The sequence below is a fragment of the Corythoichthys intestinalis genome, chromosome 4 (assembly GCF_030265065.1).
Source record: "Corythoichthys intestinalis isolate RoL2023-P3 chromosome 4, ASM3026506v1, whole genome shotgun sequence".
Classification (NCBI taxonomy): Eukaryota; Metazoa; Chordata; class Actinopteri; order Syngnathiformes; family Syngnathidae; genus Corythoichthys; species Corythoichthys intestinalis.
In genome coordinates, this window is record NC_080398.1 from 57,739,753 (window position 1) to 57,763,348 (window position 23,596).

The window sequence follows — 23,596 nt, forward strand, 5'->3', positions numbered from 1 at the left end:
AGGCTGTTGGCAATCTTACAAATAATGAGGTATGCCCTTACAAATTGGTGACTGATCATACAACGTTGTACATAGCGTGCAATGTGAAACAAACATAAAACTCAATTTTTAAAATAATATGAATTTATTGGTAATATTGTAACATATAACCTGGTGCAATCAAAGAACATTCAATATCTTCAGCTACATCATGATTACTGAAATTTAACAGTGACTTTTGTTGTAATTGAATGTAGCACTTTTGGCAATTTCTATCATGTCCTGATGGCTGCACTTCATGGCACTTAAGCTCGCAATTCTGTTTGACTTGAAGGTAGTTCGTTAATTTGTGTAATTATAAATTAAAAATGTTCATTGATTAACTTAACTTACCGATGCAATCTTTGAGTCAGGGAACATTTTTTTTTGCTAATTCTGAGAAGTGGTCAGCAATAGTTGCAGGCAAATTGTGTTCGGCAACAAATTTGCAGAATAAAATCTCTGCTTTCGTCACTTTTCATTCTGCAGACTTCATCTTTATGACCAGTGTTGTTAATCTTACTTTAAAAAAGTAATTAATTACAGTGCCAAATTACTTACCTAAAAAGTAATTTAGTAACTCAGTTACCTGAATGTAAGAGTAATTAGTTACTTGGCAAAGTAACTGTTGTTACCGTTCATGTTTATTTATTTATTTTTTTCATTTTTCAAAAAAACAAAAAAACAAAAAAAAAAAACATAGTAACCTTTGCTTTGTTTGGAAGTCATTTAATGTTGTGAATCAACTGTTAAAGTTGTTAAAATTGCTCCTGTTTTTGCATACATAGGGAATTACCCTTCTGTCTTCTTTTGACATGTGAAAGGTTTAAAACTGCTTCATCACTTAAAGATAGATTCAAGTCAAGATTTTGCCGATTTAGGATTATTTTAGATAAAAAGTTACTTAGGTTCGCTAGGAAGGTTCACTACAACAGAGCCTTTCTGAGAAGTCTACTGCTTTAAAATGGCGGCTGTTTACTAACGCTGCCGAGTCTGTCATTTCGCATGTAGTTCTATATGCATAAGATATCTAGGCGTATATTGTATTCTGTCGGCTACAGTCAGGAAATATTGGAGCCACCTATCCTAGCATCGCGTTTGTTACAGTGTCACAACACACTTTTCTCTCTCCGTGTCTCTGGCTTTTCTCGCGTCATTCAACCAACGTAGTAACGCATAGTAACGCACATTGTCTCGTTGCCGAAACGCTGACAAAATTTGAACGGAGAAAAAAAAACGTAATGCACAAAAAACGTACAGATTTTGAACGTACGGCGCATTTAAAAATCAGTGCTCACTTGTACAAATTACGCCGAAACCGTATATCTTGACAGGTATGAAAATACGGTGAACAAGAGGAAAATTACATATAGCTAACTGTATCGTATTACAAGAGGTAATTATTCAGGTCGAACTGTTTTCTCTTCCAAACCCTAAAATAAAACAGCATGCATGACTGCTCTTATGCGAGGCCCTTGATTGTGAGGAAAAGGTGTCAGACAGTTATAATTATTCGCTGCTTTCTTTCTCACACATGCACCAAAGAGATAGCACACTAAAAAGCTGGTTCATTAATATTAGGATGTGATTAAGATTTTCAACGACTGGTATAAACTGTTTATTATAAACTGAGTATAATAATATCCTGAAAAGGGTTTGTCTGAATGGTATTACTCACACTTTATAATTATTCAAACCTAGTGGCAGATTTAGTATGATAAGATAATAAACCTGGTTTTCTGTTTTAATTTACAGTTTTTCTCAATTGCTTTGGTATGTGTCTCAGATCAGAATTGAAATTCTCAAAACTACTTGTTCAATCCTCACAACATGTCGCACAAGTAGCAAAACAACATGGATTACCTGCAAAAGCCATTTGTGTGTGTGTGTGTGTGTGTGTGTGTGTGTGTGTGTGTGTGTGTGTGTGTGTGAAAGATACTTAGTTAATCGCTCAAAATTAAATTTCTGTGTCAATGAACATGTCAGTGCTCAAGACAGTCAAATTACTTTGTCGTGCTCTCAATTGAACAGTTAAGTTTTGATGAATATTGCTAAAGTTACACCTTTGTGGGAGATTGATCGCAAGAAACTGGACAAGATTGAAGACAAAATCTGAATTCTTTACATCGACCCAAAATCTTAGACCTTTAAACAGAGTATACAGATAATTTGTATGCGTGTTAATGCTCCGATATTACATTATGAGTAAAGACTTAATTTGCTTCCTGAGTACGTAAATTTACAAAGATTGATGTACAACCCAGGACTGTGCATTAATTGTCAACTGGAGATCACCTAGCAGGATGCGCATGGCATTTTAAAAATAATGGCATTAACTCATTGGCTGCCATTGACAATTGATGTCCAATTTATTGAAACTGTGGGGATTAGCTGTGAATGTCATGTTTCAATGTCAAACCATAGACTTCATAATGATATTGACGGGACAAGGGATGCGTGGCCGATTAATAGGGGGTCTATCGCCGTCAAAGCTGATCGAGTGGAAACACAGACAAAGAGCTTTTTACTTTGAAAATTCTTGTGAATAAATGCTTAAATCCCTGAATTCTTTATAGATATGGACGTAAAAACAGTCTAGATCAGGGGTCCCCAAACTTTTTCCTGTGAGGGCCACATAAATTTTCCCTTCTCTGATGAGGGGCCAGGGTGAGTTTGTAACAGAGAAAGTATGACGATTGCAGGAGTGCCTAAATGCAAAAAAATTATTGTTCTTCAGAAAGCCACAGTCAAATAACTCATTCTGAATTCTTCACGCAGTAAAAGTAAATAAAATAAAAATAATAATATAATATAGTAATGCACGATAATACATTTTTCAACCGATACCGATAACCGATAATTTCCTCCTCATTATAACCGATAATGTCAAGCCGATAATTCTATTGAAAGATTTATGTAAAAATTGAAAGTATACACAAGAGAAAATATTACTGTGCAAAAATATAATTTATTACTCTTTTTTTCCCCAACATAAAATATGAACAAGTAGTCAATTCCAACATCTAAATAATGACAGATTGTTTGACATTGTTTAATGGTTAACTTTTGGCAACAATTACTTAAAGAGTAAATACCTAAGTTGCACAAAAATGCCTTTAAAAGTAAGCCATTCCTAACTATATAACATAACTACACTGCAAAAACACCCCTTTCATAAAACTAGTCAGTTTTAAGTGTAAATAGCTAGTTGAAAATAATCTCAACAGCCTTATCTTAAGCAATAAATTATTATTCTTTTAATCCTAAAAAAAAAAAAAAACGGAAGAAGGAAAGATTTTGGATAATATTTGTGGCTACAGAATATTATTGTTATTTCATTACAACAGGAATGTGCATATTTAAATTGATAAGTGTTAATAAGTGCCAGTAAGTTTTGATTATCTACTGTGACTGTAATTGAGCAGACAAATAGGTTAAATAATTTGAAAAGTGATTGCTAATGTTATGTTTTGTTGCACACCGTGAAAATGAATACCTCAAAAGAGCAAGATGTCATGTACCCATTGTGCAGCACTTTGTTTACATTTGCAGCACTCATGACACTTGCTTTACAGCAGCTTAATTGATACACGGCAGTACTATTTGGACGGAGTTGGAGCTCGCATCCACCGTGCATGCTGTTTTGTGCCTGAGTTTTGTTGAGCCGAAAATAAAGGCAGCGTTACAAAGTCATCTGACCGCTCGTCATTTTAGATACTGAATGCATTACTGACTTTTTTTCTGCATGTTTAAATTATCATCTAACCACTGTGCCGTCATGATAAGCTTACATACTGGACATCACTTGTCCAAATGTCAGTGGTGAAAATGATGTGATTGGGATGCTTTTTATGAAGAATGGTAGTTGTATTAAAGGGGAACTGAAGAGCTTTTCAGATTTCGCTCTTAAGTGTTTTACTCAGTTGAATTGTATTAAATGCGTCATTCGCTCTCTCAAAAAGTCACATAAAAAAAAAAATAATAATAATTGACCGCGTAGTTTTTGAGTTATGGCCATAGCAACACCATAGCAACGAGGGACGCGCCGTCCTGCCGACCCCTACCTCGTGACGTAACTTCCAGGAAGCCTCGCCACCACTCTGAACACGGAAATATAGCACCACGCTATCCTCGCCATATATTGCAAACATTTTCTGGGTTTTACTCGCGGGATTCGTCATGCCATCTCGATGTGTAGCGATATGAATTACTCACAGGAAGACTCGAGACTCTAGGAGTGGTCCAAAAAAAAAACTTCTGCAAAGGTTTGGACCGTTTTTGTTAGCATGCATACAGGTCCCCAATCGGCTCATTGTTTTCATCATTTCAGCCACGACAGCTTTGAAAACCTACAACAATGCAACCTTGGTTTTCCAAAGACGTAAGTAGAACATTAATGGCTTTTTTTTTTTTTTATAAACGAGGGGGACTCCTACTGCCAGTTTGTTGAAGTGCGACATTTTTTTTTTTTTTTTTTGCTGTTGGCCTGTCATAAGTAGATAGGTTGGCTGACATGTCGTCTACTCATGTGATTTTATTACTTTATCAATAGGTGTTATGTAAATTCAAATGTCCCCAGCACCAAATAGGTCCTTGGCTCGTTTTTTATATTTCAACATCAAGGTCTGCCTATTTGAAGAGGGAACAATAGCATCAAATAGATGCTGCTATGACTGGGGCATTATTATTTGATCACCAAGAAATTATTATTAAATTAAAATTGGGATTCATCCAATATTTTCATGCTGCTGTGATTTTTTTTTCCTCCAGGAAGCCAAACATAAAAAATTAAGTGGCGGAAACCCTCAACACGATGAAAAAAGCGTTGCAAGTCAGTTGCCACCCAGTTTCCCAAAATCAAGAGAGAGTGGGTCGAGTCATATGATGACCGAAGTGATGCGGTGTCCAGCGATGACGACTGAAGAGATCCTATGAGGCCTGCCAGATGCTGAATTTCTTCCATCTGCGACATCAGATGACGATGATTTAGGAGAAATAAATGTAGCAAATTTTGATGATATGAAATCATAAACTAGTCATATATACAGTAGACATTTTTAAAAAGAAAAATCAAGTTACCTTCATATTTTAATGATAATGCATTATCTTTGTATAGAAAACACTTCATGCTACAGAAAAGAGTAAATACATATTTCCCACTGCCATTATCATTTTTCAATGTTGCGCTAGTTCGTTGCTATCCTAACTTTGTGTTGCTTACTAAAATTATGCTCTTTGATGTGTGCCGTTGTGTGCTTGGTATAACATGTTGTGTCACAATCTGACAACGAAAGCTAATGCTGATTCAACATAAACCTGGTATCATTTATTATTGCGGCCTATTGAATATTTTTTCAGAATGTAATATAATTACAATATATTATATACCAATAGAATACATTAAACAGTCAACAAAATGTGTCAATGTTGTTAACAATTTATGGTTTTATTTTTTTAATGAAATTCATGCCCCTGTCAGTGCTTCAGCCTCCGCAAGTTTGGCTCTCACGTCTGGGATCTCCTGATGACACAGGCATACTCTTGGAAGGGTAATTACTTGACGGTTTACAGCAACACCTGGAAAATAAAATGGTTTTGTCATTTATTTTGAAATATCAATAACATATCATTCATTTAGCCACATTTGGGCTAGCTTTATCATATTTAGATCGGTAGGAGCTGTCCCATTACCTAAAATCCAGTTTTAGCTATGTGTAGAGCATTCATTTAGCCACATTTGGGCTAGCTTTATCATATTTAGATCGGTAGGAGCTGTCCCATTACCTAATATCCAGTTTTAGCTACGTGTAGAGCATTCATTTAGCCACATTTGGGCTAGCTTTATCATATTTAGATCGGTAGGAGCTGTCCCATTACCTAATATCCAGTTTTAGCTATGTGTAGAGCATGGAAAAATATACAACCATGTAATCGCATTCTAATAAAAAAATCACGATGCTGGATTTACCACTCACTGTCCAGTTCGTGAAGTGTCGAGCTGTCAATTGGGGTCATTACGCCATCTGCTGTGTCAAGTAAATCGCCGTCATCTGACGCCTCAGGTTCAAACATGTAGGGATTAATTGTAGTTCATCTTTCCTGGGAGCCTTTGCCATCGGTAGCGTCACGAAAGAGCGATCCTGAATGGTTACCTTTGGTGGAAATATCACTGACATCGTTGTTGCTGCTATGTTAGCTGTGAGTAGTCTTCTGTTGCCTACGTCACACTTCCGGGTTTGCGAAGGGACCATTAACGGAGTGCAAAAAAACTAAAAAACGCAAATTATCCTTACAATTACGTGTTGATAATGTCATGGTTGTTTTGACGAACTTGTCCCAAGTTTATATTCATAAAATTACACCAAAATCCGGAAAGGTCTTCAGTTCCCCTTTAACTGCATTATTTTTCTATCTGGGGCTTTGGCTCTCGGGTCATTTCGGTAAAAAAAAAATTATGTTTTGTCTCGGCGGCGGCAGCTACGTTCGTACCGGATAATCCGCCCGCCCCAGCCGGTTCGCCGCGGCGTATTCGGGGCCTGGCTCTGCTCCGGACGGAGGCGCACGCCTCGCATACTGCATGCTGTGGGGGAACACTCGAGAAACCAGGGTGTTCGCCGTAGGTCCCGCCGCCGGGGAACCTACGGCGAGGCAGCAGCGGCCTGCCGGACCGGCCAGAGCGGCAGGCTATGTCAGAAGACGGCTACTTGTCAACTATCGGTCTCGAGTCGTGCCGGTGTTTAGCCTTGGATGCGAGTTTACCACCCGCCTTGGGCTGCATTCCCAAACAACCCGACTCTGTATCGTCACAAGCCCCGTAGTTTAGCTTAGTTGGTGTTTACAATAGCTTTAGCTTTCCCGCTAGCAGCAGCCTCGAATTCGTTCCAAAAATCTTTGTGATCCAGTTTTAAATGGCTGCTGGGTTAGTGGTGTTGAATGAGGACGCTTTCTTTCTGCCTCGTGGAACTTCTGCGGTGCATGTTTCGCAGATGGCGAGGGCTTGTTTTTAGAGTCACAGCCGCCATAATATACAACTGATTCTTGTCGTGTAACTCCGCCTCCACAACCCTTCCTCCCTCAGGGGGTTCAAAGAGAGGAGGGGAGGACGAGGGAGCCCCTCCTCCCTCAGGGGCTTCAGAGAGGGGGGGTTGAGGAGGTGGCGTGCTGAATTCTTCGGTTGCGCACATTTGGAGGCTAAATCAAGTATATAATTATCGGATTGCATTATCAGTTGAATTTTTTTATTATCTGGATTATCTGTGTGACGTCATAATTGCCATTTTCGGCCGATAATTATCAGTGATCGATATTATCGTGCATCTTTAATATAATATAATATAATATAATATAATATAATATAATATAATATAATATAATATAATATAATATAATATAATATAATATAATATAATAATTACAGTTAATTACAATTAATTAAAGAGATAATAACCAAATAACCCTCTCTGGGTTCTTCACAGAAAGAAGCCAGGAAATAAATAACACTATTGGGGGGAAAAAAAAAAAAATCAAAATGCTCTCTGGTATTGTTCAGGGGGCTGGACCAAATGTGGAGGCAGGCTGAATCCGGCCCGAGGGCCGGAGTTAGCATTTATTTTACGTAAATACGTCGAATGCGCTGCTATTCTTTAAGCCACTGTTGTCACCACAAACAGCTTTTTAGGTTGAGATTTTTGTGAGTAAATGCTTAAATCCCTTAATTCTTTATAGATATGGACGTAAAACAGTTTAGATTCTTGGTTAAAAGCAAAAAAAAAAAAAAAAAAAAAAAGGCAGTTAGCGTTTATTTTACGTAAATTTGTCGAATTATGACGCCAATGCCGTAGCGGCATTTTGATGTTTTCTTCAGGCAGTCATCTTTGTAAATCTCACTGGTACAGCACCAAACAAAAGTTCCAGCATCATCACCATGTCCAATGCAGATTCTTCACTCATGACACGTTGTCCAATGCAGATTTTTGACTCTTGACAAGGTGATGATGCTGGACATTTGGTTTGGTGCTGTTCCAGTGAGATTTACAAAGATGACTCCGTGAAGAAAACATAAAAATTCCCTTAGTCCTTGATGATGTGGAGCTGCATGTCAGGCAAAGGCACCGGGGAGATGGCTGTGGTTAAATCTTCAATAAATGCACAAGTTTACATTTAAATTTTAGACAGCTTTCTTATCCTTTCGATTGACAATATGTTTGTCATTTTCCAAGATGGCAATGCATCATGTCTGTTAAAGCATTTCTTGGAGAAAGAGTCATCCAGTCAATGTCATGGACTGCAAATAGCCCAGATCTCAACCCTATTGAAAACCTGTGGTGGAAATTGGAAAAAATATGGTCCACGCAAGGCTCCGACCTGCAAGGATGATCTGGTAACTGCAATCAAAAAGAGTTGGCACCAAATTAATGAAGAATACTCATCAAGTCCATGCCTCAGTGACTGCAAGCTGTCAAAAAAGCCAGAGGTTGTGCTACTAAATACTAGAGATGTGTTTTGATTTGTATTTCTTTGTTTGTTTCTCATTATTCCATATTTTCTTTCCTTGGAATGGAGTGATTCCATATATATTTCCCTGCACTTGCGCTATAAAAGTAACATTTACTGACCACCACAATGTTTTTCTTTTAGTGTTTCTGAATGCTAAGGAATTGCACTTTTGAACTAATTCATTATTTTTTTCAAGCTTTTTATCTACATGATAAAATGTCTGAGTGAGTGCTCGTCCGAGACTAGTGATTCCATACTTTTTGCTAGGGGTTGTAGTCCAGTTCGCTCGGCATTGAGTCAGGAGGGAGTGACCCCGTCGCTAGCCGACCTGCTATGTTATGATACATTAAGATTTTTTTTCTTTTCAAACTCACATGCATGTTAACTTCTGCTTCACAAAACTGTCAGTTAACAAAAAAATTACACGTACAGATGCACGGTTTTAATATCATTGCAAAATAAATGTTATTCAAACAAAAAAAAATCTACATACAGTTTAACATGTAAAAATAATGCTATGCTACATTACGTGTAGCTTGCTGTGACGCTTCCTCCCGCCTTTCATCCACACGATGCTACTCGGAAAGTTCAGTTGGTGCAGTGTGAATGCTGAACTTTTTCAACAACTCATTTGCGTCGTAGATCTCCAACCGGACCCTGGTCCTCTTTGTCTAGTGTGAAAGTGCCGTGAGGCTCCGCCCAGTGCTCTGTGCCGTTGCACAGGAACAAACATTAACACAATATTGAAATGATAATCATAGTTTTGTGAGCTAATATGAACAGGTTAGACAGCTATGTTGGCAAATATGCTGTTGCTCTTTCCATGTTTACAAAAACAGGGATAATGCATGCTTTTTTTTTTTTTTTATCCAAAGTGCAACAAATAAACAGAGATAATAATGTAGATTTGTTCTACTTCAACTACAGAAAGCTCTAGCAGATAACAGGATAAACACCAAACCACTGCACATTTATTGAATACCTGCAACAATTCCTCAACTGCCTAGACAATAACCATGCCCCCCTTGAGAGAGACGCTGTGAGGCACAGTAGAATGACCGCAATGATTATCTCCATTTCCAGTCACACTAAATGGATCACCCATCAAATGGGAAATGGCTGATACAGGGAAATTGCTTGGAGAAATTCTGCCATCCTAATAAATTACCGTTATGTTGTTTCCTTTAATGTGTGATGCTGTGGTAATTATTGTCACAATCCTTTTAGCACTGCAACACTACCTACAACAGCGACCGGTGATATTAACTTGTCAGGAAAGAGGGCTCACACACACATAAACAGAATTAAAATATTCTGCTTCACATTAGAGCAGAGCTCTTAACAAATGTGCATGGAACTTGAAACAACGAATAGTGTTACACTAGTCCCTTTCACTGTCCAATGCAGTGTTGTTTTCATTATCAATGCCGATAACGTAACGATGATGAGCAGGATATGACGTATGACTGTAACATAACAGGATGATTGGCAGCTTTGGTCTGATGAGACGAGACAAGACAAAAATGCGACCTAGTTTCTTTAATATGTTCACAATGCGTGACATTTGCTTATTGTATGAGTAGTTAGTCAGTCTGCATCCTTATGGGGCTATATCAGTCTCATAATGAACACACACCTTTAACATGAAACACACACGCATCGTGAGATTTTTAAACACATCTAACACGAAACACACGCATTGTACGATTCGTAAACACATATCACACAAAACACACATTCATCAAATGTGTGTGTGAATTGTCTTACGCGCATTCATAACGTGCTTTTAACTCATTTGCTCCCAAAAACGTATAAATAAATTCTATTTTTAATTATTTCAGTGTCCCAAAGACGGTTTTATACATCTTTTACGTTTTTTTTTTTTCGTAAGAGACATCTCTGGGTTCTGATTCAACTGAGCTCCAAAGCAAAAAGCTGAAAATCCATTTTAAAGCAATAAAATTGGCCACTGGAGGGCAGTAACACATTTGGTAAGACCCGCAACCCGATTCAACGGCAATGAACGGCCGGGCAGCACGGCGGGGGTGCCAGCGGAAGGATGCCAGACGGCGGACGACTAAGCAGAACGACCGGGCCCATCAGTGCAGCGGACAATGTCGTTGAGTCCGTGCTGCTCGCCAAGCAGACCCCGCAGAGACTCAAAAAAATCCATCTTTATGAGACAGGCGGCAATGAGGGAAAAGTTTTCGTGGCTGTCACGGCAACGATAGCGTCATCTCTCAGTTAGTTATGTGTAAATAAATGTTTGTTATTTTGTAAAATGGAAACATTATTCAGATGTTTGGGATGTAATTAAAGCAAAAAATAACTGTTAAAGTCAAAGTTATGTTTGAAATGTATGCGTTCACAAAAAGCTCAATTTCTCTGTTTTTTCATCAGAAATTGGAAAATTGCTCAAACTAAGCTATTTTCTAATGCTGATTTCTAAAGAATGGAAAAAGATATGAACTAACTTATTTTTTCCTGCTGAAGGAAACGAGTCTAATCTTTCTTTTGGTGGGTTCCATGTTTATATAGCAATAGAACAGAATTTTCTGTGGGCCTTGCAAAATCAGTCAAAATCCAGTAAAACAGCCGGGAGCGAAGGGCCTTGCTCCGGTGAAAATGACTGGGAGTGAATGAGTTAATTTGAAATTTCCACTCATAAGTGTGTTGATCTTATTGAGACTCATTTCACGCAGCCGAGACACATACTTTAATTTTTTTCTAAACGGACCTTGTCTGCAGCCAATCAGACGTCTCCCTATTAAACCGCCAATCAAACGGGCTGGGCTGTTTTGTCACATCACTGCTATGCGTCTTCGAGTTCAGCACAAGAAACTGGCTGGCATCTTCCATGAAGTTAGCCGCATTTTCTTAATAAGTGGTGAAGGAGTACCTTTTCTCTTAGGCACCGTCTAACTGTTTGCATTACTCTAACACCCTTAGTATAATCAATCAGGGAATGGTATCGTTTCTCGTATTTACTGTTTGACTGTTTGTATTACTCTAACACACCCAATATAAAATTAATAGCACTTATACCATAGTTTAAGGAAAACAAGCAGAATGTAGGGCATAAAAGATGCATGACACCTTCTTATCACCGAAGCCCAATGTGTGCGTCATGAGCAAGATTGACGCACCAACTCTCGCAATCAGTTCTGTCAGGGAAGTTCAAGTTTGAACTCCGAGACAAGTATCAATCAATAGCTCAAATGAGAGAAAGAATCGAACCCAGCCAAGGATTGCTTGCTTTGAAAACTTTATAAACAAGATATATATCAAGGGTACAAATGGTGTGATCCAGTCAAGTGCTGTGATCACGCAGAAGTACAATGAGAATACACACGTCAAGGGTCTATATGCTTGTTGAAAAGGCGTTGCTTACTATAAAACGATACCTACTATGAAAGCAAAAATGAAACTTATTACAGCCCAAGTCTGGTGATTTTCGACAGAAAAACATACTGAGTTATGGCCTTGGAAAGTAGCGCTAGCTGGTACAAGAGGGAGTAAAATCAGATAAGGCAGTCGACAGAAACTCTTTGTATTATGTTCAAAGAAATACATGTGGATGCAGTCTCACAAATGAATATAGTATCACAGCAGTTATGTGTTTTATAGGCATGAATAAAATATTCTTTCACAAGTTCTCCCGGGCAGTCCAGAACAAATGGCAGGACGTTCTGTCCTAACACAAGGAGAACGCCTGATATCCAACTGATAACACTAGTGACAAGACCCCAAGAGTCCCTTTGAAGCTGAAGTGGCAAAATCCACAAACAGACAATAATCCCAAACGCACCATTCATCCTGCTCACGGCTCGCCCAGCGAGAGCCTTCAAAAGACTGAATGTTTAACTAATCGGGATCATTTATATCGGTAACCTTTTGTTGACGTGTGATAGGGTGACCTTGCCTCCCCGCCTGAGTGTTTCTGTTTCGCCTTGCCGTTTTGATCGCTGTCGACCTGAAAAATTTGTCAACTTGTTTTCGGCGAGCCTTCTTTAATCAAATTTGATTCAGTACAAAGGGTTAAGACTAAGGTAAATGCGCGGAATTTGGTCGCTTGGTCGGATTGCCAGGGTCCTGCCGGCCCAGCTCGTTGGAGCTGCACCAGCGCGGGTACGGAGGTTTGGATGGCGCGATTCCGGCGGTCTGGCTAGAATGTCAGATCCGTTCAATGGTCAAGCCAGCCGCGCTTTCTTCCCAGTTGTGTTTCCTTTTCAGGTTTTATTGCACAGAGACAAACCATGTGGATTCCGTCGGGTTTATAGAAGAAAATCATGACAGAGTTGTACTGTCCAGTGGTATAAGCAGATGGCTGTCGCACAGGAAGTGTTGGTTCGAATCCCGTTAGATACTCATTTACTTGTATTTTCTTCAATCAAACCATGAATTATGGCTGCCTGACTATTAAAAACATTACTGTGCAAAGGAATTATGCACGCATTTCGTATGATTGTCTCAAATATATTGACAGATTATATTCAATCTGTACTAATATTTACATGAATAAAAGGAAAATATGTGGCTGTCTGAATGATAAAAATAACTTGCAGAAACAGCAAGGAGAGTACTCTCCTTGGAGGCTGGGGTAAACCTCTTTGTTCCCCAATTTATCTCAGTCTCTTTTTATTTAGTGACTAGCTTTTTACTTCAATAGCTAATTGGTCTTGTGACCTTTTTACTCTCCTTGCTGTGTGCGAAACATTTGATTAATTCTTCAATTTGTGCTAATATTTACAGGAGTAAATGTAAAATGAGTGGCTATCTATATGATAATGTAATGTTATGTAACGCTAATGTTTTTAATAGTCAGACAGCCATATTTCATGCTTTTTATGGGGGAAAATACGTATGTAAATAAAAACTGACTACAACAGGATTTGAACTGACACTTCCTCGGTTGCAGTCAACCGGTCATACCACTAGACTACACTTCCAAAGGACAATACTGTCATGATTTTCGTTTATAAACCCGACGGAATCCACATGTGTTGTCTGTTTCTGTGCAATAAAACCTGAAAGGAAAATGCAACTAAAAAAGTGCAGCTGGCTTGACCACTTATTTAGAAAATGCGGCTAACTTCACCGAAATTGCCAGTCAGACGCAGTTTCTCGTACTCAAAGGCACACAGCAGTGATGTAACAAAACAGCCCAGCCTGTGTGATTGGTGGTTTAAGAGGGAGACGTCTGATTGGCTGCAGACGGACTCCGTTTAGAAATATTGCAAGTGTGTTTCTTGGCTGCGTGAAATGAGTCTCAAAAAGATCAACACACTCGTGAGTGGGAATGTCAAATTAAAAGCACATTATAAATGCGCGTAAGACAATTCATACACACATTTGATGAACGTGGGTGTGTTTTGTGTGATATGCGTTTATAAATCCTACAATGCGTGTGTGTTTCATGTTAGATGTGTGTGTTCATTATGAGCCTCATACATCCTAGCTGTGTTTGGTCATGTCACTCGTTTACTGGTGACTGATGATTAACAATGACTGCAACAGGGCTTGATGGTAGGAAATTGCGCGAGGATATATGGTCATATTTCAAATACTCAAATACCTCGACACACGATCACTTCGACATGAACTGGCTCGACAATACGGCTGGAATATGTCTACAATCTCAAGGACGTATCGCATTGTTTCTATTATTATTGTGACATCGGCAAGGAAGTCACCAGCATCAGGTTTTTGGTCATTTATTTCAGAACTTGTCCAACACAACACGGCTACTGTACGCCGTAGCCGAAGCCAAAGCCAACAACCACAGAACATGAAAAGAGAAGTAAAAGCTTCCCACTCTAACGCACCTCTCTCACTCTCGCTTCAGTCACACGGTGCGTTCATAAAATTGGTGCAAGAGCCCTTCTGGAATGCAAAGGATTTTTTATTTCTTATTTTTTTCATGGCAAATGAAAATGGCAAATTTGGAGGCCTTACCATGCTCGAGAACTCACCAAAACATACACATACATGCAGCTTTGCGTAAATTTCGATCATTCGAAAAAATGTAACAAAATGGCTTAGTGGCGCCCCCATTGAATTTTTCGAAAAGGCCTTTCCTATTAGGTTTTTTTCAACATTGAGCGATGAAATTTGGGGAGTCGATACGTTGTGCAAGATCGCTCCAAAAAGTCTCTTCCACCCACATTCCAAACCACAAACAGGAAATCGGGTATTTTGGATTGAATGTGTTTTTACCGATTTACAGGGTGCACATTTGAGACCTTGGTGCCTAGGGAGCTGGTTAGATTGGCGAGACTGTTCATGAGACATATGAGATCGTAAGTTATCAAAATGGTGAGTTTTTGTCGCGGGCCGGACCTGGGCACGTTGCCAAAGTCATTTTTTTGGCAACACGGCAAATGCAGTAAATGACTAATAACTCCCCTGATACAAGGTGCAGTCTTTTTCATATCTGGCATACATGAGAGGTATCCCAGCCTGACCACGACTGCATTGAAATATTACCCATTAGGCCTGGCGACCCTAGCGGGAACAGGAAATGCCCTTTTTTATGAGACTGGCTCCTCCTCAAAGCGGAAAAAAAAAAAAAACTATTGACCTCAAACTCGCATCAGGGGAGCCTTAAGACATGTGTTCAGGTGCTTGATGAAAATTATTGAGGTTTCGTTGAAGCAGAAGGTGTCCAAACAGGAAAGTGAAAATGACAGCAGCCCCATGTCCACATGTCTGTCTGTTGCCGTGACAATCCTTTGTTAGGTAGATTTTTTTTCAGGGACTTAGGCAGCTTATAGAACCACTGAATCTGGCACACTTGGTTAAATTGGCCCAATTCGAATATGTATTTTGGCTGCACGCCCTTATTCTGTCTCCAATTGGATTTTTTTCTCCTAGTTGTGTGAATGTATTTCTAATCTCAAAAAGAGTTTCGAGCATGTTAGGTTCCATGAGATGAATAGAGGGGGACTATCTGTCACCACCCAGACCTGCACGTCATCCGAGTTTGCATGAGGTCCGAGTTGCGCCAAACTGTGAGGGCTCGCTCAGTCCTGCTTGCAGGCCTATCTTTATTTGTTTTGTTGAGTGCAATTGCTATTTGTAATTGTACCTGCAGAATTTATTAAGGATTTAGCGTTAGTTATTGGGCTGTGCAACAAATTAATTGAATTATAATGCATTCTAATGGGAAAATCCAGCTCGACATATGTTACGGGATGAACATTTGGCCATATATTTTTTAAGCACTCGCAGCCTGTGCTTTAAGCCTGTCTAAAACGTGTACTCGTCTGTCAATGTTCATTTGAAATTGTTGGAAGCCTTTATTTATGTGTATGGTACAGTAGAAGTTGAATTCCAGCCACAAATTTGCAGGTTTCTAACTTTATATCCGAGAAATATCCAAATTTACAGGCTGGGAAGTTGACAACTCATGACTCACAGACACTGACGTTGACACACATCCAATTACCTGAATAGATGAAGCCGCAACAATTGTCAAGATGTACTTTGGACACGGATGTACAGTGGATATTATAATAGTGGCAAATATCTTCTAAAATTACCTGGAACGACAGCACTCCTCAAATGAGAAACATAACTGCTGGGAAAATGAATATATAAAAACAAATTATATGATTTTAAAATGAGACACTTTTCAGTGCCTGAGCAAGTCATATACTGCTACCACCACTGTTCCCCATAAAGCAACTTGCACCAATAAATCCCTGGCTGACCCTGATTGCTTCAAAGGCAAATTTCCCCCAGGGATCAATAAAGTATTCTCATTCGGAGACTTAACAAACTGAGCTGCTCAGATCATAACCTTGGGGGAAAAGCTTGGGCCTGAAACAGTTTCTATTATCTTCATCATCAACTCTCCTAGTTTTTGTAGTATTTAAAATGCTAACAAAAGATAGCAAAATTTCACACAAGGTGTACTGAATAACATAACCTGTCAAGTCAGACACGTTCAAATGAATAAGAGCAGCACATTTGCCTCTGCTTCAAAATGCAACACTGTCTCACAGCAACGTTTCAAATTTCAGCTGTGAATTGCTTTTTTAATTAGTGTGTGTTATGATATTTCATTTATTACTAGTTACACGAAAATTTCTAGCAAGTAAGCAACATGATTTCATTAAAGACCAGAGGTGGGTAGTAACACATTTATTCCTTGAGTAATCTTTTATGAGTAAAATGTACTTGTAAGAATAGTTTAACCCTGCCATACTTTTTACTCGTACTTGAGTAGAGGTGTTAAGACGAAACGCTACTCTTACTTTGCTACTTTGGCTACAATAGAGTTGTTAAATTTTCCCTTTTTATCACACAAAAAGTGCCTCGACATACGAATGCATTGACATACGATCCTTTCGACATCTGACGTAAAATTTGACTTGTCATTTGGCTCGACAAGTGCTCGAAATCCGCCGATTTACAACAGTGTCGCCATTTCATTGTTTACCAGCAGAATGGCAGCAGGGGGATTTTCTTATGGGAGAAATCAACATGGGTCCCAAAAAGGTTAGTGTAAGTGGTGGAAAAAGGTCACGTTTACCATTGAAATTAAGATGGAAATGATAGAAAAATATGGATGTGGTGTGCGTGTCACTTAGTATGTCTAAGATCTCAACAGTCATCCTCTGACCTCCATTCGCTAGTCTTTATAAGTTAAGGTGACAGTTATTATTATTGTAACATTGGCAAGGAAGTCGCCAGCTTCGTCAGGTTTTTAATCATTTATTTCATAATTCGTGCAACACAACATAGCTAGTGTCTGCTGTAGCCGACGCCAACAACAACAGAACATTAAAAGAGAAAGTAAAAACTTTTCCACACCTCAGTCTCTTGTCAGTCACGCGGTTCAGGAACAGCATGCCAAACACAACCACCACATTAGAACACGATTCGTTAGATTATTATATTATATTATCATTATCATTATTCCGATTTGTATTTGTAATGTATTTGTTTTGCTATGTGTAAGTGATATTTGTAATTGTACCTGAAGTATTTATGAAGGATTTAGCATAGCTTTTTGGGCTGCAGAACAAATTAATCGAATTATAATACAGTGGTACCTCGACATACGATCGCTTCAACACATGACCTTTTCGACATCCGACGTAAAATTTGACTCACCATTTGTTTCTACATCCGACGACATGCTCGAAATACGACAACATGTCAGCACCGCAGACACAGCAGATTTTCTAGAGAGAGAAATCAGCACAGGTTTCAAAAAGGTTGGTACAGGTGGTGAAACAAGGAAAAAGGTGATGCTTACCATTGCAGTAAAGATGCAAATGATAGAAAAATATGAGCGTGGGATGTATATCTGTGAACTGGCTCAACAGTACAGCCTTAGAATTTCTACGATCTCCACGCTCCCCCTCCGACCAGTCCGTTCGCCAGTCTTTATAAGTTAAGGCGACAATTATTATTGTGGAAACATCGCCAAAGAAATTGCCAGCTTCGTCAGGTTTTTATCATTTATTTCAGAATTTGTTCAACACAAAACGCCTACTGTCCAACGCAGTTGACGGTGTTCCCAACAAAACATTAAAAGTGAAAGTAAACTCTCAACCACACCGCTCCCTCTCGCTGTCATGTCAGTCACGCGGTGCGTTCAGGTACAGCAAAAAACGTCCGCCACATTAGAACCCGATTCATTACATTATTACAGGAATTATTAGTATTACTATATTATTATTATTATGATTTTTATTTATAATTTATTTGTTTTCTATGTGTAATTGCCATTTGTAATAGTACCAGCAGTATTTATTAAGGATTTAGTGTAGGTCTTTGTGCTGTGGAACGAATTAATGGAATTATAACGTATTCTTATGGGAAAATACTGCTCTACTACGACCATTTCGACCTACAAACAAGGTCCTGGAACGAATTAACTTCGTATGTAGAGGTACCACTGTATATTCTTATGAGAGAATTCCGCTTGACATACAACCATTTCGACTTACAAACCAGGTCCTGGAACAAATTAAATCTGTATGTCGAGGTACCACTGTATTATGTTTGATGCCAACAGTGACTCTACTTTTCCACACCTCTCTCACTCGCTCGTCAGTCACATGGTTCAGGAACAGCATGCGAAACACAACCGCCTCATTACATCACGATTCGTTAGATTATTATATTATTAATATTCCGATTTATGTTTATAATTTATTTGTTTTTCTATGTGTAATTGCTATCTGTTGTACCTGAAGTATTTATGAAGGATTTAGCATAGGTTTTTGGGCTGTGGAACGAATTAATGGAATTATAATGTATTGTTATGGGAAAATCCCACTCAAAATACGACCATTTCGACCTACAAACTAGGTCTTGGATTGAATTAAAATTCGTATGTAGAGATACCATTGTATTTGTCAAGGAACAAGGGCGGACGAGCGGTTTTGACCCAAATGCACGGCAAAGGAGGCGAGGCGGAAAGGTGGTGCAAAAGAGCCAACAAAAAAAACGAACAAAAAAGTACACCAAGATTGAGGTGATCCAAAAAACATAGAGGCAAACAAAACTCAGGCTACGGCTACGTTAGGACGGATAATGGCCTTAAACGTGTAATTAGTTTGATTATACGGCATGTTGGCTACGCTAGCATGCCTATTATCGGGATTAGTTGTTAGACGGATAATGTAGGCGGGTAATATTACCCGCTGCTTAATATGGACTGCTGTCTCCGTACAACAATCGGATACTAAGGAAATGACGTCATGCCTTCGCCATTTTCAGTGCTGCATAACGGCATCGTAAACAATACAGGCGGACGATCATGACGTGACATTCCTGTTCCTCTTTTCTTTTCCACACATTTTTCTTGAATCTTCAAACTACATCTCAATATTATGCTTCAATTCTGTGCCCATTTGTGTTCCTCCCATCACAGATGATGCGGAGATGAGCGTTTTTTACACAGCTCATCTCCTGCGGTGTCTCCGATCAGCTGCGGGTCTGTCTCCTCCCAACTCAATGCCGACCGAACATGAGTATATAAAAATGCGTAGAGGAAAATTAAACCTTGAAAAGTTACCTGCATGGTACCCCCAGTCAAAGAGGCGCGCCATCAGTTTTTTTCCATGACATTTCTGCCTGTCAAAACTGTCGCCACTTCTAGGATTGCACTGTTACGCACAAGCACTCCTGATTGCGGCTTCCAGGAAATATACCCAGTGCCACACCATATGCTTCTATTTGTTATTTCCCAAGTGGTGAGAGCGCAACTGAGCATCGACTATAAAATCCCGAGTAACTAACTATGTCAGGCTTTCGTTGTTTTCTAAAGATTTATTTCAATCACAACTCAGCGACTGCTTGTAAAAGCCGAGCATGCTCTCGCGCCTCTCTCGCTCCTGCGTGATGCATTCAATTGCGTTCACAAAAAAAAAAAAAAAAAAAAAAAAAAAAAAGCAGTGATCACAAAATAATGACAGTCCAGAATGGGGTTGGCAAACCAGTCCTTGAGGGCCGCAGTGGGTCCTGGACTTTGTTCCAACTGATTCAGCACAGACAGTTTAACCAATAAAGTTTTAGTAAAAAACAAGAAGCCACCTGACTGCCATCAACTGATTGCTCTTGTAAGATAGGAAATTGGTGAACGGCTGTCCTCATGATGGGTATGAACAAAAACCCCTTTGTGAAATACTTTGCCCACCCCTGTTTTAGAAAGTGTCGTAATTGCAAAATTTCCCGCCAGCAAGTAATAAGTTTCCAGTTCAGGTGTAAACCGTGCAGGCTATGACGTAACATTTGAGGCTGCTCCTTTCTACGCATGCGTAGTTTGCGCAAATGCAGGCGTACCTTGCAGAAGCAGGTGGGGGGGGCTTAAATGCCCCTTTAACATAAGTGTGGACAGGTATAAAAATAGTCGGCAAAATTCCCTGGAGATAATTATCTGTCCTAGTGTAGCTTCAGGCTTCTAACAAAAGACTGGGTATGAAAAACTTACTCCGAGAAACACGAGGGCTGGGACGCAGAAACAGACGAGAATTGACACAGACGTAAACTTCGACAATGTCGCAACAAAGAATGAACAAAAATGGGGAGCTTATATACACACAGACAAGGGGTAAAGAGACAACAAGGAACAGGTGGGTGACACGGGAGGAAGCAGATTGGACGATACACAAGGAGCATTCACAACAGGTGAAACCAATGGGCAATCACAGGGACATGTCACACTTGGATGAAAACAAACACTTTATTAGGTTTGATGCCCACAGTGACTCTACAAGCAAGGATAACTCGCAACAATAATCACATGACTCCATTATACCAATCAGATGTGAAAATAGTCACATGACCACACACAACCTTGCAGTCGGAAATCCTATGATCACACAGGCCTGTTTAATCATGTGGAGTCCTTAAAGCACAGTTAATCATGTGGCATCTTTAAAGTGCTGTAAAAAATAAACTTATTTTACACACTGTCGTCGCCATTACTCAAACACGCGGATTTCAACCTCTCCCCCAGTTTTTATTTGGTATTGATTGACCAACGGAAAACCAGGGATGTAATGGTTTTAATTTCATGGCAGGAAAAATATTTTCTCCACTAGAGGGCACTCATGCTCTTTGGATGGGTGGGATTTCATTTCTGCATTTTTTTCTTGTGTTGGAATTCAGTGATTTTTGTGTATTTATTTTGGTCGAATATGGTCGTGCAATACGTTATAGTACAGTATATTATTAACAGCTCATATAGATTACGACGTGCTGAGAAAAAATATATACCAGTGCTTAACAAAAAAATCAGACATTGTAAGCACTTACTTATTGAGTATTCTTTTCAGCGAATACTTTTTTTTCTAGGGGTGTCAAACGATTAAAATTTTTAATCGAGTTAATTACAGCTTAAAAATTAATTAATCGTAATTAATCGCAATTAATCGCAATTCAAAATATCTATAAAATATGCCATATTTTTCTGTAAATTATTGTTGGAATGGAAAGATAAGACACAAGATGGATATATACATTCAACATACGGTACATAAGTACTGTATTTCGTTATTATAACAATAAATCAACAAGATGGCATTACCATTATTAACATTCTGTTAAAGCGATCCATGGATAGAAAGACTTGTGGTTCTTAAAAGATAAATTTTAGTACACGTTATAGAAATTTTACATTAAAACCCCTCTTCATGTTTTCGTTTTAATAAAATTTGTAAAATTTTCAATCAAAAAATAAACTAGTAGCCCGCCAGTGTTGATGTCAATAATTACTTACACAATGCTCATGGCTGCTGAAGCCTATAAAATCAGTCGCACCCAAGCGCCAGCAGAGGGCGGCAAAACTCCGAAAAACACAACAAGTACAGCTTTGACTGTGCTGTCATTTTAATCTTTTTGAGCAGGGCATTTGTGCGTTAATTGCGTCAAATATTTTAACGGGATTCATTAAAAAACTTAATTACCGCTCGTTAACGCGATAATTTTGACAGCCCTATTTCTTTCATTGTACTTGAGTAATTTACTCTTACTTGAGTAAAATTTTTGGGTACCTGTGTTAAAGACTCAATAAAGTGAATCCAGAGTTTTGTTTTTAACATATTATTAGTGTTTGAATATAATTGCTGAAAACATGCAAAGATTGCGAACCATGTTTTGTGGTTGACCACCATTTTCGTGACGTTTAGGAAATTAACCGGATTGCGAATAGTGGATTAAGTAATAGTTGACTCCAGCATGTGATGACTTTATGATTGCATATACAATATTTGTAGTGTCTCAGTGGTAACCTTTGATCTGATTGAAGATAAAGGGTTACACAGAATGGATGGATGGGTGTATTTACACAAGTCAAGGCAGAATGTTTGGGAAAAATCCCATTTTCGTTGAGCGAAGGACATCAGCACTGTTGGACTGTCTGCGATGGTACAGCTACAAGCATGAGGCTTTGACGCATGGAGCCAAATGTGTCCCGGAGGAGATATGGAGAGGAATGAAAGTCGGTGTTTAAAAGTAAAGTGAAACGAAATAGGCAGCTAAATGGGACGAGCGAATTGAGCCAATCTCACCATATGTGTTACGCGCCAGTGAAATAATTAGTGGCTGTTAGAAGACTACCGTTTCATGTTCAATTTCAAACTGTTGTAGAAAACATGGGTGATATCATGCAAACTGTGATCGCAACATCTCTTATCATTCTGGTCGTTTCCTCTCTGTCATCAAATGACAGTTTAGACGACGTTTGCCAAGAGGGAATACAACTGCACCTCCTGTATTTGAAGTATCAATATGAAAAGGACTGTAATTAAGTTTCACTCTAGTGTGTTTTGTTTCCCTCCATTCATCAAATTTCAACACCACTTAACCTCATCAGGGTCACGGGGTGCTGGAGCGTATCCTAGCTGATTTTAGGTGAAAGGCAGACTAAACCCTAAACTAATCAGTTGCAGGGCACACAAAGAAACGGACAACCGTTCGCACTCACAATGAATGCACTGCTACACCATCAGCAGTGTTGTTAATGTGTTATAGTATAATGGTGTTTCTAACGCCGTTATTTTTTTCAGTAGTGAGTAATCTAATTAATTACTTTTCCCGTCTTTGCAACACCGTTACTGTTACTGAGGATGTAAGGGGCGCGTGAATTTGAATTGAATGAAGTGCAGTGTTGTCAGTAACGCGTTACTGTAATCTGATTACTTTCTTCAGTAACGAGTAATCTAACGCGTTCATTTTTCCAAGCCAGTAATCCAATTAAAGTTAGTTTCCCTAGTGCCTGTGCGTTACTATTTTATTTTTGCGTCATAATGTATGCAGAATGAAGAATACTGTAGTCATGCACGAAGAGCATTTCTCATCGGGGGAAAAAAAAAACGGGTCACGTGTATTTCGATGCTGTTTGAGGCTGTCTGCCACGGCGGTCAACAACATAGCATTCTGACGAGGCAACGAGGCTAACAGTGAAAAGGAGGATATATGCCGCAAATGGATGCATTTGCTCACTGGAAATACAGCCATTACTTCACATTTCTGTCCAGTAAAGATGACAAAAATATCTCCGTGCGTTGCAAACTTTACGCTGGCTGAAAAAGCTAAAAAAAAAAGCTGGCCGCTAAAAAGT

At 39.0% G+C, this 23,596-nt stretch overlaps 1 protein-coding gene and 1 long non-coding RNA gene across 3 annotated transcripts in view; both read left to right on the plus strand.

The window, feature by feature from the left end:
* Positions 1 to 23,596, plus strand: part of LOC130914511 (low-density lipoprotein receptor class A domain-containing protein 4-like) — a 450,713-nt gene that overhangs the window by 229,097 nt on the left and 198,020 nt on the right. The window lies entirely within an intron of this gene.
* Positions 3,305 to 5,059, plus strand: LOC130914512 (uncharacterized). Its single transcript, XR_009062945.1, has 3 exons — positions 3,305 to 4,283; positions 4,349 to 4,399; positions 4,789 to 5,059. It is a non-coding gene; the product is annotated as an uncharacterized LOC130914512 (long non-coding RNA).